At 35.3% G+C, this 14133-nt stretch overlaps 1 protein-coding gene and 1 non-coding gene across 40 annotated transcripts in view; one reads left to right on the top strand and one right to left on the bottom strand.

The window, feature by feature from the left end:
• CSNK1G1 (casein kinase 1 gamma 1) overlaps nucleotides 1-14133 on the bottom strand; it is a 169850-nt gene that overhangs the window by 88963 nt on the left and 66754 nt on the right. Inside the window, exon 1 of one of the 39 annotated variants that reach the window (XM_049104198.1) lies at nucleotides 878-901. The exons of 37 other annotated variants lie outside the window; for them this stretch is intronic. The gene's annotated coding sequence lies outside the window, so the exon portion shown is untranslated. Of the gene's footprint in view, nucleotides 1-877; nucleotides 1010-14133 lie in introns of those variants that run through there. One more of the 39 variants, XM_049104197.1, reaches the window with a different exon arrangement.
• LOC112676234 (U6 spliceosomal RNA) lies at nucleotides 6066-6169 on the top strand. Its single transcript, XR_003146402.1, has one exon. It is a non-coding gene; the product is annotated as a U6 spliceosomal RNA (small nuclear RNA).

The raw sequence follows: 14133 nt of genomic DNA on the forward strand, positions 1-14133 counted from the left end.
ACAGAAAGAGCCAAGAGAGGAGGCACTCTTCTACTCTACCATGATGATGCCTCCTTTCAAGGTTCCATTAAACCTAAAAGTAATAGATAATTATGAAACATCTCTCAGCTTCAATTTTCATACCTATATAAAAAATATAATTGCAGAAACATAATGAATGAGACAGCCTATGTTAACACCAAATGTGATGGCTGATACATCACAAAATGCTGGCTTATGTTTGCTTACTTTCTCTGGGGGCACCAAAAGAACTGAACACATGTCACCCTCTTACAAAGCAATTATCCTTATTCCTAAGAGGCAATGGAGGTGACTGGATAATTCTCTTAAGCTATGCATCACTCAAATGAATTCCTCTGCCAGAGGGCATTATTAAGACTGAACAGGCCAACACAAAATGCAGCCATGTGGAAGGCTAGACAATAACTCAGCCACTATCCTCTTGTGATATACTTACTCAAAAATTTTGCTCTGGAAGAATTACAAAAATAGAGGGTTAAAATCCTGCCCATTTAAAATGAACGACTGCTTCAACTGAAATGTATTTATTAAGTATATATATTTAAAACATATAAATAACTGAGAAAGGCAGGCAGTTTAATGGACAGCGAAATATCATCGATCAGATGCACAATCCCAAGCACTCAAAGCTTTTAGTATCTGTTGCACAAAATCCACAATGCTTCCCACGCTGACTTCCTGGCTATGAGTTCTTTTATTGTTAATGGAAATGAAACTGCATTACATAGTAGTTTCTGGAGCTTTACATCTAAACTCAGCCCTTTTGAAGCAGCAGTCCTGGATGTGATGCCGCCCATAAAACCCACTGCATCAAAACTTCCTATTTCAGTAAGTCACCTACAGAGACAACATTTACCGTAAGCTTCATCAGACACAGCATTATTTCAAAGAACCAGCAGGTCTCAGTTCTCAGAGTCACACTGATAAAGGAACATACAGCCTCAGGTTCCCAGTTTAGTTAGATCTCCAGCTGTCACATTTTCTTGCCCTAAAGTGAAAGTAGTACATTTATAAATTACTACCTAGAACTGTAAAAAGAAAATAATCCAGCCAAATGAACTTGAGGTATTTTGTTTTAAAACAAGAAACCACTTTTACATAACTCAGATAGGTTACCGTGTCTATTTAGGGCCAAGAGGACAGGCTGGCCTAATGCCTTCACTACCCAGAGAACATCTTTTTAAGCAGGCAGTATGATTAGGGGTAAGGAGATAACAAAACATCACTACAACTTTAAAGAAAAAAGCCACAAATCCTTTTAATTTTTACTACCTTAATTCTACTAGTATATTAGTATAATGTGCAGAAATATTTCCCAAATGGTTAGCAAGAATAATTTCTCCTGGTGTTAAGTTTTTTGAAGGGATTACTTATCAAATCATTAGTATATTATAAAAAAAAAACCTATTACATCTTGCTTAACACTTAGAACAGTATAGAGCACTTACTATTAATATGCAAAAACATTTGTATTTATTTATATTAAACATGACTATTTTAGACCATATTAAAATGTTTTCTCAACTGCAGGACATGATCTATTCGTGGAATGTGAAACAAATAAATACAGAGGATCCTGACCAACATGTCCTTTAAAGAAATATAGCCTAAAATAAAAAATAAATACACACTTAGCAAGGGTATTATTTCATGAAATGTTTGCTGCAGATATACATACATATTAAACTATGTATGTATTGGATCACAATATAATTTATTTTTTAGTGTAGGTCATAGTGAAAAAAATAAAAAATAAAAACCTTCCAGGGGTACCTGGCTGGCTCAATTGGTGGACCATGGGACTTTTTTTTTTTTTTTTTTTTTTAATTTTTTTGACCATGGGACTCTTAATCTCAGGGTCATGAATTCAACCAAAAACAAAATACTTATGAATAAACCTAACCAAAGAGGTGAAAGACTTGTACTCTGAAAACCATAAGACACAGATGAAAGAAACTGAAGATGACACAAAGAAAAAGGAAAACATCCCATACAAATAGCATTAAAATGTCTATACTACTCAAAGCAATCTACACCTTTAATACGATCCCTATCAAAATACCAATAGCATTTTTCACGGAGCTGGAACAAACAATCCTAAAATTTGTATGGAACCACAAAAGACCCCGAATAGCCAAAGCAACCTTGAAAAAGAAAAGCAAAGCTGGAGACATCACAATTTGACTTCAAATTATATCACAAAGCTGTAGTAATCAAAACAGTAAAGTACTAACACAAAAAGAGACACACAGATCAAAGAAACAGAGACTCCAGAAATGAAATCATAACTATGTGGTCAGTTTAATCTTTGACAAAGCCAGAAAGAATATCGAATGCCAAAAACACAGTCTCTTTAACGAATGGTGTTGGGAAAATTGGACACCAACATGCAAAAGAACGAAACTGGACCACTTTCATACACCATACACAAAAAAGGACTCAAAATGGATGAAAGGCCTAAATGTGAGACTTGAAATCATAAAAATCCTAGAGGAGAATACAGGCTACAGGCAGTAACCTCTTTGACTTCAGCCATAGCAACTTCTTTCTAGATATGTCTCTAGAGGCAAGGGAAACAAAAGCAAAAATAAACTATTAGGGCTTCATCAAAGTAAAATGCTTCTGCACAGTGAAGGAAACAATCAATAAAAGTATAAGGCAGTTTATGGAATGGGAGAAGATATCCAAGTGGCATATCTGATAAAGGGTTTCCTTATAGATTTCCAAAATCTATAAGGAAATTATTTAAAAAAATAATAAAACAACAAAAAAGGAAATTATCAATCTCAACATCCAAAAAATGAATAATTCAGTGAAAAATGGGCAGAAAAAATGAACAGACATTTCTCCAAAGGAGTCATCCATATGGCCAACAGATACATGAAACGATGCTCCACATCACTCATCATCAGGGAAATACAAATCAAAACTACAATGAGATATCACTCCACACCTGTCAGAATGGCTAAAATCAACAACACAGGAAACAACAGGTGTTGCAAGAATGGAGAAAGGGGAACCCTCATGCACTATTGGTGGGAATGCAAGCTGGTGCAGACACCCTGGAAAACAGTATGAAGGTTTCTCAAAAAGTTAAAAATAGAACTACCCTACAATCCAGCAATCACATTACCAGGTATTTAACCAAAGAATACAAAAATACTAATTCAAAGAGATACATGTACCCTCATGTTTATAGCAGCATTATCAACAATAGTCAAATTATGTAAAGAGCCCAAGTGTGGACTGAGTGATGAACAGAGAAAAATGTGGTATATAGATATATATAATGGAATATTACTCGGCCATAAAAAAGAATGAACTCTTGCCATTTGTAATGACATGGATGGAACTAGAGAGTATTATTACACTAAGTGAAATAAGTCAGAAAGAGACAAATGCCATATGATTTCACTCATATGTGGAATTTAAGAAACAAAATAAAGAAGCAAAGGGAAAAGAGAGAGAGAAGAGAAATCAATAAACAGACTCTTAATTAATTACAGAGAACTGATGGTTACCAGGGGAGGAGCAGAGGGAATGGGTGAAAAAGGTGATGGAGATTAAGGAGTGCACCTGCTGTGATGAGCACCAGGTATTGAATGGAAGTGTTAATCACCACACTGTACACCTATAACTAATATCACACTGCATGTTAACTAGAATTTAAATAAAACATATAGATACATGTGAAAAAATTATTCCAAATAAAAACCTTCTGAAAAGTAGTTTCAAAAATCTCAATTTGAGTCAGTGATAGGCTTAGCTTTATTGACTTTCCTAAACTATTAAACACAATATTATGATCAATCTGTAAGAAAAATGCGGGGTTTCTAGTGGCTCAGTTTGGAATGACGCTCAGTAGAGTAAAAGAAGGTGTGGGAGTATCATTTATAAATGGGGTCAAAGAAAGAACCACGTACTCTGTTTCAAGAAGGTAGCCTGTGAAGTACTTACAGAGGCCTATGCTTTATTAAGCAAATGTGCAAAACTGTCCACATCAAAGTGGTAAGAAAAAAATCTGAATCACCTCAGAAAGCATGATATGCAGAAAAATATTTAAGTATTTTTTTTGTATTCTGTAAAATTTTAAAGTTATATAATGATTACCCATGTAACCTCACCCAATTTCAAAAAATAATTTTGAAGCAAATCCCAGGTATTATATTTTATTAATAAATATTTCATTATGAATCCTTAACAGATTTGGAGTAGTCTTTCAAAACAGGTAGATTACTTGCTATTTGAAGACTTCTGCAATACAAATGTGGAAAATTAAAAGACCAAATGAAGACACAGGGACAAGGAGAAGGTTATGGCACTAGTCAGAAATTTCATTCAGGAAGAAAAGTCCAGTTGGTCCTTTGAAAAGCAAAAGAATTGAGTGAAAGAAGACAACTATGAACAGAGTTCAAGGTAAAGCAATTGACTCTAGAAAAACTAAAACCATGGATTGTCAATAATTTGAACTTGGTCGTTAGGTAAAAACAGTCTGTTATTAGTATTTTTGTTGTCGTTGTCGTATCTAGGAATCTAATGTCAAATCTGAAGGCATGAAGATTTAGCTTTATCATCTATGAGTTTTATAGTCTGGATTTAGTTCTTTGATCCATTGTGTATTAATATTTGTGTATGGTATGAGGTACAGGCTCAAATTCAATCCTTTGTATCTGAGTATCCAGTTGTCTCAGCACACTATTTGTTGAAAAAATTATACTTTCCCCTTTGAATGGTCTTGGCATACTGATCAAAAAGCAATGGACCAGTTCATATCTGATTCTCAATTCTGTTCCATTAATCTATTATATCCATTCTAAATCTATTCTAATGTAACTACCACTAGCATTAGATCACTGCTGCTTTGTAGTAAGTTTTGAAATCAAAAAGTGTAAGTCATGGAAATTTGTGGGTTTCTAAAAATTTTTATTTATTTATTTGAGAGAAAGCATGAGAGAGAGCATGAGAAAGAAGAGAGACAGCACAAGCAGCAGGGAGGGATAGAGGGAGAAGCACTCTCCACCCAGCAGGGAGCCCAATGCAGTAGTTGACCTGGGATTGTCACCTGAGCCAAAGGCAGATGCTTAAACGACTGGGCCAAGCAGGTGCCCTGTTCTTGTTTATCAGTACCGTTTTGGCTCTTGTGCATACCTTGCAACTCCATATAAACTTCAGGATCAGCCTGTCAATTTCTACAAAGGCGGCAGTTTGAATTCCTTTTTTTTTTTTTTTTTTAAGATTTTATTTATTCATGAGACACACAGAGAGAGGCAGAGATACAGAGGGAGAAGCAGGCTCCACACAGGGAGCCCGATGTGGGACTAGATCCTGGGAATCCAGGATCACGCCCTGAGCCAAAGGCAGATGCTCAACTGCATTTAGGCCAGGGACTGTGTTGAACTAGAGATCAATCTGGGGAATATTACCATTTTAACAATATTAAGTTTGATCTTGAATATCAATGTCTTTACATGTATTTAGGTCTTCTTTCAACATTTTATAGTTTTCAGAGTATAAATTCTATACTCATTTTGTTAAATTTATTCTCTTCTGATAGTATTGTAAATAGAACTGTTTTCTTAACTTCATTTTCAGATTAAACATAAATACTTTCGTTTAATAAAATTTGGACCTCTTCTCTCATGACCCATTACTAGAAGCATATTATGTCTTATAATTAGAAAAGTATTAGGGGGTGGGGTGCCTGGGTGGCGCTTAAGTGTCTGACTCTTGATTTCAGTTCAGGTCATGATCTCAAGGTCATGAGATCCAGCCCCACATCAGGCTCATTCAACACATAGTCTGCTTGAGATTCTCTGCCTCTCCCTCTGACCTATCCCCTGATTACACTCTCTCCCCCATCCAATCAATCAATCAATCAATCAATAAAATACTTTAAAGTATTAGTATCTTTTAAACTCTAACTAGGAAACCTTTTATATAAATGAATTTTCCAGATAAGTGACACTCCTTCAATAAAAGCTAAAAGGTAAAATCTCTTACAATGAAAATGTTTCTGAAGTTTCAATCTTCATAAAAAGTATCTAGCACTCATTTTGGAAGCACATACACCAGAACTGAAATGATACATAGATTAGAATGGTCCCTGTGCAAGGATGACATGCAAATCTGTGAAGTGTTCCATATTTTTTTTTTACAAATTTCCAATTATAAATAACCAAGCAATGGGGATGTAATGTGTAGAATGGTAACTACAATAAATAATGCTATACTACATATTTATAAGTTGTTCAGAAAGTAAATCTCACAAGCTCTCATCATAAGAAAAACAATTGGTAACTATGTATGATGACAGATGCTAACTGGACTATAATGACCATTCTAGGGATCCCTGGGTGGCGCAGCGGTTTGGTGCCTGCCTTTGGCCCAGGGCGCGATCCTGGAGACCCGGGATCGAATCCCACGTCGGGCTCCCGGTGCATGGAGCCTGCTTCTCCCTCTGCCTGTGTCTCTGCCTCATTCTCTCTCTCTCTCTCTCTGACAATCACAAATAAAATAAAATAAAAAAATTAAAAAAAAATGACCATTCTATAGTATATACAAAAATATCAAATTATGTTGTGCACCTGAAACTAATTTATATGCCAATTATACATCAAATAAAATTGTTTTTATGGTTGACTTATCTTAGAGAGAAAGAGAAAGAGAGCATACAAGTGGAGAAAGGGGTAGAGGGAGAAGGAGAGAGAGACCCCCTCAATGAGCACAGACCCCAACACAGGGCTTGATCTCACAATCCATGAGATTATGACCTGAGCCAAAATCAAGAGTCAGACACTTAACCAACTGAGCCACTCACACACCCCTAAAAAACTTTAAGAATATCCAAAGTTTTAAAAAATGACTCTAGTCAAGATGAATAATAATTATATCACATCACTCGAGTGACACCCTTAAAGGTTAATGGAGTATATAAGGCTATTCTGCCTAGACGGCTCTGCTTTGCATACTCTGTCCCCTCCCTTGCTATCTGTCCGCTAGCGATTACTTCTTGATTTACCAACACCCTCTCCCATGTTTCTTATATGGGAGACTAAGAAAAGTGTAAGTGTGTTATAAATCCATATAAAATATGAAGACAGAGGCTTTAAGGAAAAGACTTTAGTTCTAAAATACAGAAACTTGGGCAACCCAGGTGGCCCAGCGGTTTAGTGCCGCCTTTGGCCCAGGGCGTGATCCTGGAAACCCAGGATCGAGTCCCACGTTAGGCTCCCTGCATGGAGCCTGCTTCTCCCTCTGCGTCTCTCTCTCTCTCTCTCTCTCTCTCTCTCTCTCTCTCTCTCTCTCATATGAATAAATAAATAAAATGTTTAAAAAAATAAAAAAATAAATAAAACACAGAAACTTTTGGGTACATAGGTCCTAAGATGTCTATTTTGGCTGCTAAGACATTTAAAATTTTTTACTGTTGTTTTGGTTTATTTGCTAGTCATCAGCTTTGGTGTTCCACAGAGCCAGAACTTGTTACAAAAAATGATACCATATGCAGTTTTACTGTAGCATGGCTAAAAATTTCAGCAAATGTAGTTTACAATTCTAATTTACCTTAATGTTAACTTATACTCTATATAAATTTTTGTGAAAAAATAATCAAATATTCTGAAAATATAGATATATTAGAGTATTTGTAGAAAATTATACTTGTATCACTGATACATAAATTTCCTGCCCAAAATATATAAAACAAAATTAATTTTCTCCAATAAGCTATGAGGATGATGTTATAGTTCTGATAATTATCTTTATGAAAATGTTTATTGTATTATTTACTTATAATAATAATAAAAATCTACAAGTAATGAGAAGCCCAATTATATGGTAACAATTGTGGTAATCCACTTGATGAAAAAGAATATAGCCATTAAACTTGTAATCACGAAAATCATATTAGCAATTTAGTAAATAAAAAAGCAGAATCCCAAAGCATATCCAACTTTGTTTAATGTAAGTGCATATATATGTATTTGTGAGTTAAAAAAATTATGTACATTATATATACACATGACAAAACAAAGACGTGCTTTAATTTTCTGTGATGCTACAATTCTACCACAACAAACTAACAAAAACAATACAAAGCTAGCTTCATGAGTTGCACTTTCTGGATGATCAAATCCAAACCATCTAATTATTATTTAGTTTAATGAAATCTCTGAAATAGTTTACAAAATAAAGATAAATCAAAAAGTAGCAATACAACCTCAAAAAGCCATGTTAACTTTTAGTTTCATGGCACAAACATTAGCCTAAACTACCTAGAAGAGCCCTTTAATCATAGAAACACAAAATTACTTAAAATCACAAAGCATTTATTGTTGAAGCAAAACCATCCAAACTGGAGAAACTCCCCAGTATTATTCCTTACATACCAGTACCACTAGATAAAGCTTGTTCTGTGTTGTTTTTACAATACAAAAAAAAAAAAAAAAAAAATCAGGGGGGCCGGGATGGCTCACTCAGTTGGTTAAGCATCCAACTCTTGATTTTGGCTCAACTCATGATCTTGGGGTCATGGGGTCACACCTGTGTTGGGCTCCATGCTCAGCAGAGTCTGCTTGTCCCTCTCCCTCCCCTCCATGCACGCTCTCTCAAATAAATAAAATCTTAAAAATATATATATAAAAAACTAAATACCTTCCAAGTTTTTAAGAAAAATTACAATTTTTTGTGGGAAGGGGGAATGAGATCAGAAGTTCTTATTAATTTGTGCTCTCCAGTGGGGGAAAAGATGACATGTAATGCCTTCCCAGTTTTTTTTGCCATCAATAGGATAAAGTCCATGATCTACATCATGGCCCACACCTCATCAAGAAAGGACTGCTGACATCTCTAGCCTCACATCCCCCACTGTACCTTATTAAAATAAAAATCTCAGGGCAGAATAAGGTACAGTGTTCATAATATCCTCCTCCACTTTGATTTTATTCTAAATTCGAAAATACATGCTTTGCAAAATTGAAAATAAATAAAAAATAATAATTAGCCAATGCTTTCCTTCCCTCCTTACCTCCCAGATAATTCCTGTAGATTAAAGTTGGGGATGGTCCACTATAAAAATTAAATAATGTTACTTAAAGAAAGGATTATTGGCTATCATTTTATACTTTATATTTCTTTTCCTAATAATAGGCAATTGTACTAAATGCCAACGACTATCATTTTTGGAATGAGATATTCTAGTGCCCTTTTTTTTTTTTCTGGATTTTTTTTTTTTTTGGATCTAGTGCCCTTTTAATTTTTTTATCATCATGTGGTATTTTCAACCACACACTTAAATGACAAGTGGTAAGTTTACAAGAACAAAAATAATCTATTTGGGATGTCCCAGATCTGGACTCTGATTTCAACTCTGTGGCAAACTAGTTTATTTTAGCTTAACCAAGTCATTTAGTCTCTAATCTCTTTCCAATGCCAAGGTTCCTTACAGGCCTAAAACTTAACTATTACTTTTGTTGTTCTGGACTTTATATACCATTAGTGATGGCAGTAATCCGCTAACTAATGCTTTGTTGATAGTTAAAACAACTACTAATCTACCTTACTATCTCATCAGCTAGCTCATATTCCTATATGTTTCTAGAATATCTCAAAAGTCTGTCAAATAAATGCTTCGCTGCATAAAAAGGTATAATGCATTGAGGTATCTGGCTTAACATGGCAGATAAAAAAGATGCATTTATCTTTATTTCTCTCCAAAACCCCACTGAAATGACCAAAAACAAAACAAAACAAAAAGACAAATAAAGGAAATGAGAAAAGAGCAGACTCAAGATGTCAACATTCAGAAGTAGTGAACAGACAAGACCTGAGAAGGCAGACCTATACCACAGAGGAAAAATCTAAATGCTAAGACTGCCTAATAAGATTGATAGAAAGCTTACAATTCTGTTGGAAACTTGAGAAGATGAGGATCCCTGGGTGGCTCAGCGGTTTAGCACTTGCCTTTGGCCCAGGGCGTGATCCTGGAGTCCCGGGATCGAGTCCCACATTGGGCTCCCTGCATGGAGCCTACTTCTCCCTCTGCCTGTGTCTCTGCCTCTCTCTCTCTTTGTGTGTCTCTCATGAATAAATAAATAAAATCTTAAAAAAAAGAATTAAGAAGTACTGATACTTGATTTGTACAGAATTTTCTTAGTTATCCACATATCTTGCATTAATTCTTGACTTTCCTTTTTTTTTTTTTAAGATTTTATTTATTTATTCATGAGAGAGACAGGGAGAGAGAAAGGCAGAGACACAGGCAGAGGGAGAAGCAGGTTCCATGCAGGGAGCCCAATGTGGAACTTGATCCCAGGACTCCAGGATCAAGCCCTGGGCCGAAGGCAGGTGCTAAACCACTAAGCCACCCAGGGATTCCCAGTATTCTTAATTCTGAGGGAACGGAGATGGGGTTGTACATGAAAGAAAATATAATAACAGTGCTCTCAAAGCTCAGCTGTGAACAATATTTTCACAGTCATAAGACTATAAATGTAGAAAAATAGTTTAAGTATAATAAGTATATTGGGAGAATGTGGGTAGTGCTTGGGATGGTGTATACAAGAAAAATAAAAAACAATATTTAATAACACTTAGAAAAAAGGAGGTATCTAGAGGACATTGTTAAAAGAGTTGAAATGCTTTCTTGTAGAGATTAGAACTTTACAACCTATGCCATATGGTTGTTTTCATCAAAATTAGACTTTAATAATAGGGGCACCTGGCTGGCTCAGTTAGTAGAATATCCAACTCTTGATCTCAGGGTTTTGAGTTTGAGCCCCAAATTAGGTATAGAGATTACTTTAAAAATAAATTCAAATTAAAAATTAGATTATAAAAAATATAGATCTATTGCATCCTCTTGCACTAGTAACCGAACTCAGGAAAAAACTGGATTAATCTAGCATGATCTGCTCAGAGAGTCCACTTTGGCTGCCAGTAAGTTCCACTTCCTTTGATAAAAGCTTTACCTTTTTGGAAAAGTTCAGATAGTTTTCTCCTTAAGATGCATGATGACATTACGTAAATATTGATTCTGAACTCTCTTCATAATCAAATCAAAGTCATCTTTGCTTCACAGTCCTGCCCACACAATTCCAGATTGGTTTTAGAATTCCTGGAAACTTCACCATTAAATTCTCCTGATAAACTAGCCAAGATGCATAATCCTGCAAGAATCCTCTCTGTGGCACTTCTAAATTTGCCTTATTAACGTGATGCAGACTGTGTGTCAGCGAATGTAGTTGAAGTGCTTGACTCCTACCGTTTTTTGATGGATTATGCTGACAAAAAAAAAATTCTTCCTCAAGATCTGTTAAAGCTGTTTAATCTCAACAAACTCTGAGTTAGAACCATACTCAAAAGAAATAATTAAGAAAGGCTATAATTCCAAAAGAAATTTAAACTACAATACTACTAAGAACAAGAATTTTATACTTATTTGTAGTTTTTTCAAGAAAATTAAAATGACTTATTTCTGGAATCATAATTTTATTTTATTTATTTTTTTTAAGATTTTACTTATTTATTCATGAGAGACACACAGAGAGAGAGGCACAGACACAGGCAGAGGGAGAGGCAGGCTCCATGCAGGGAGCCTGACGTGGGACTCGATCCCGGGTCTCCAGGATCGCGCCCTGGGCCGAAGGCGGTGCTAAACCGCTGAGCCACCTGGGATGCCCTGGAATCATAATTTTAAATTAAACCCCTCTACACATACTGTGGACGCAAAAGAAAGGATATAACTGTTGCACACCTGTGAAGTGTGCATCTCTAACTGAGGGAGGAAAGTATTTTGTCAGATCTACAGCTTACTTTTTTTTAATTTTTTAAATTTTTTTTAAAGATTTATCTGTTTGTTTATTTATTTGTTTATTTATTTATTTATTTATGATAGACATGGAGAGAGAGAGAGGGGCAGAGACACAGGCAAAGGGAGAAGCAGGCTCCATGCCAGGAGCCCGACGTGGGACTCGATCCCGGGACTCCAGGATCGCACCCTGGGCCAAAGGCAGGTGCCAAATCACTGAGCCACCCAGGGATCCCCTATAACTTACTTTTAAATGGTGCAAACACAGACAGACATTTGCACACTCCCACACAAATGTACACACATCTCCAAAGATATAGAGCATATGGGACAAATTGGGTGTAGAGATTAACCGCTGGTAAATCTAGGTTAATAGTATATTGTGGATAATCACCATCCTATTCTTTTGCTTTTTAGTAAAATTTTAAAAATCTTCTTCAGGGGCACCTGAGTGTCTCAGTGGTTGAGCATTTGCCTTTGGCTCAGGGCTTGATCCCGGGGTCCTGGGATCGAGTCCCACATTGGGCTCCCTGCGTGGAGCCTGCTTCTCCCTCTGCCTTTCTCTCTGTGTCTCTCATAAAAAAACAAAATCTTAAAAAAAAAAAAAACAAAAAAAAAACACTTCTTCAAACAAGGTTGGAAAAAATTAAAACAAAAGTTTAAACAATATCTGTATTATATAAGTGCTCACTATGTATCAACACTGTATTAGGTGATTATATACATTATCTGAATTATAGCTTCAAAACAAATCTGTAAAGTAGATATTATTATTAATCTCATCTTAAAGAGGGTAAAACAAAAACAACTTGGAAAGGCAACATGACTCCAGGACTCTGACTTTTAGTCACTTGGGAAAAGAGAGTAATGACATGACTTCTAAACTTGTTTGTTCTGCCCAAAGACCCTACAAACTAACCAATGTATAGGAAAACCTTAACAATGTTGTAAAAGCATAATACATCAGTTTTTGTTTCATTAGTTGGCGTGGTTTTTGGCTGATACAAACTTAGTTCTACATGTTCAAAATGTTACGATTACTAATAAACTATGAATAAAAAAGTATAAAAAAGTAACACTTGATTTTTTAATGCCTTCACTTTCAACCAGAGAATAAATACTCTTAAATTTTATCTTAAGTTTATATTCTTTCAGATGAATGATTTTCAAAAATTTTTTAACACAGCAGAGGGGCATCTGTGTAGTGCAGTTGATTGAGCATCCAACTCTTGGTTTCCACGCAGGTCATGATCTTGAGGTCATGGAATCGAGCCTCAAGTGGGACTCTATGCTGAGTGCAGAGTCTGCTTAAGACTCTTTCTTTCTCTCCCTCTGCCCCTCCTCACCCTCTTGTGTGTGTGTTTCCTCTCTCTCAAATAAAATCTTAAAAAAAAAATTTTTTAACTCAGCAGAATGGTATCTTTTAAACAAAATCTTACTGAAAACTCAGTATATAGGTGAGAGCCTAACTCCTAACTCTTCCTTTCCTATCCTAAGAAATAAGGACTCTTTTTTTTTTTTTTTTTTTTAGAAATAAGGACTCTTAAGACCTAGTGGGATACAAAATGGAACCAAGGGTTTTAGAAAATACGCATCTGTAAACTGTTAATGATCACAACTGCCAAACATAGAACTGACTGGTAAAAGCTGAAGTTACAAATTCCAGTTTAAATTCATTAGTGATAGGTCATTCAGGTAAGGAAAGAACAATATGCAGAGATTTTGTCATGTACACCTTATTTTAGTCACAGAAATAAGTATCTTATTTTAGAAGCCAAGGAGGAGGGTGTCAAAGGACAAGCTGCTACCCTTGGCCAATTTACCTTCGTCAAAAACATCCTCCTGTGTTAATGTACTTTTACATATTTCGTCAGATACAAAAGATGAGAAAAAGCAAAAAAAATGAATTCTTCGTGCCTCCATTTCCTTATTTGCAAGTAAAAAGATTCTCTAACAATGTCCTATTTCATAAGGATAATATGAAGATTATTTTTTTTATTTATGAAGATTATTAAAATTATATGCAAGACTGTCTAGTCTAAGGGATCTCCCATTAACATAGGTACATACCTATTAGGATGTGAAAGAAATATTATATATTTATTCTTCCAACTAAGAAGAAAAACAAGCCATTATTTTTAGACTATAATAAATGTAGACAATATTTTCTTAACTCTGGAGGAATAGAATCATTTATATCTTTTTTTTTTTAAGATTTTATTTATTTATTTATTCATGACAGACAGAGAGAAAGAGGGGGCAGAGACACAAGCAAAGGGAGAAGCAGGCTCCATGCAGGGAGCCTG

This window comes from Canis lupus, chromosome 30 (assembly GCF_003254725.2).
Source record: "Canis lupus dingo isolate Sandy chromosome 30, ASM325472v2, whole genome shotgun sequence".
Taxonomy (NCBI): Eukaryota; Metazoa; Chordata; class Mammalia; order Carnivora; family Canidae; genus Canis; species Canis lupus.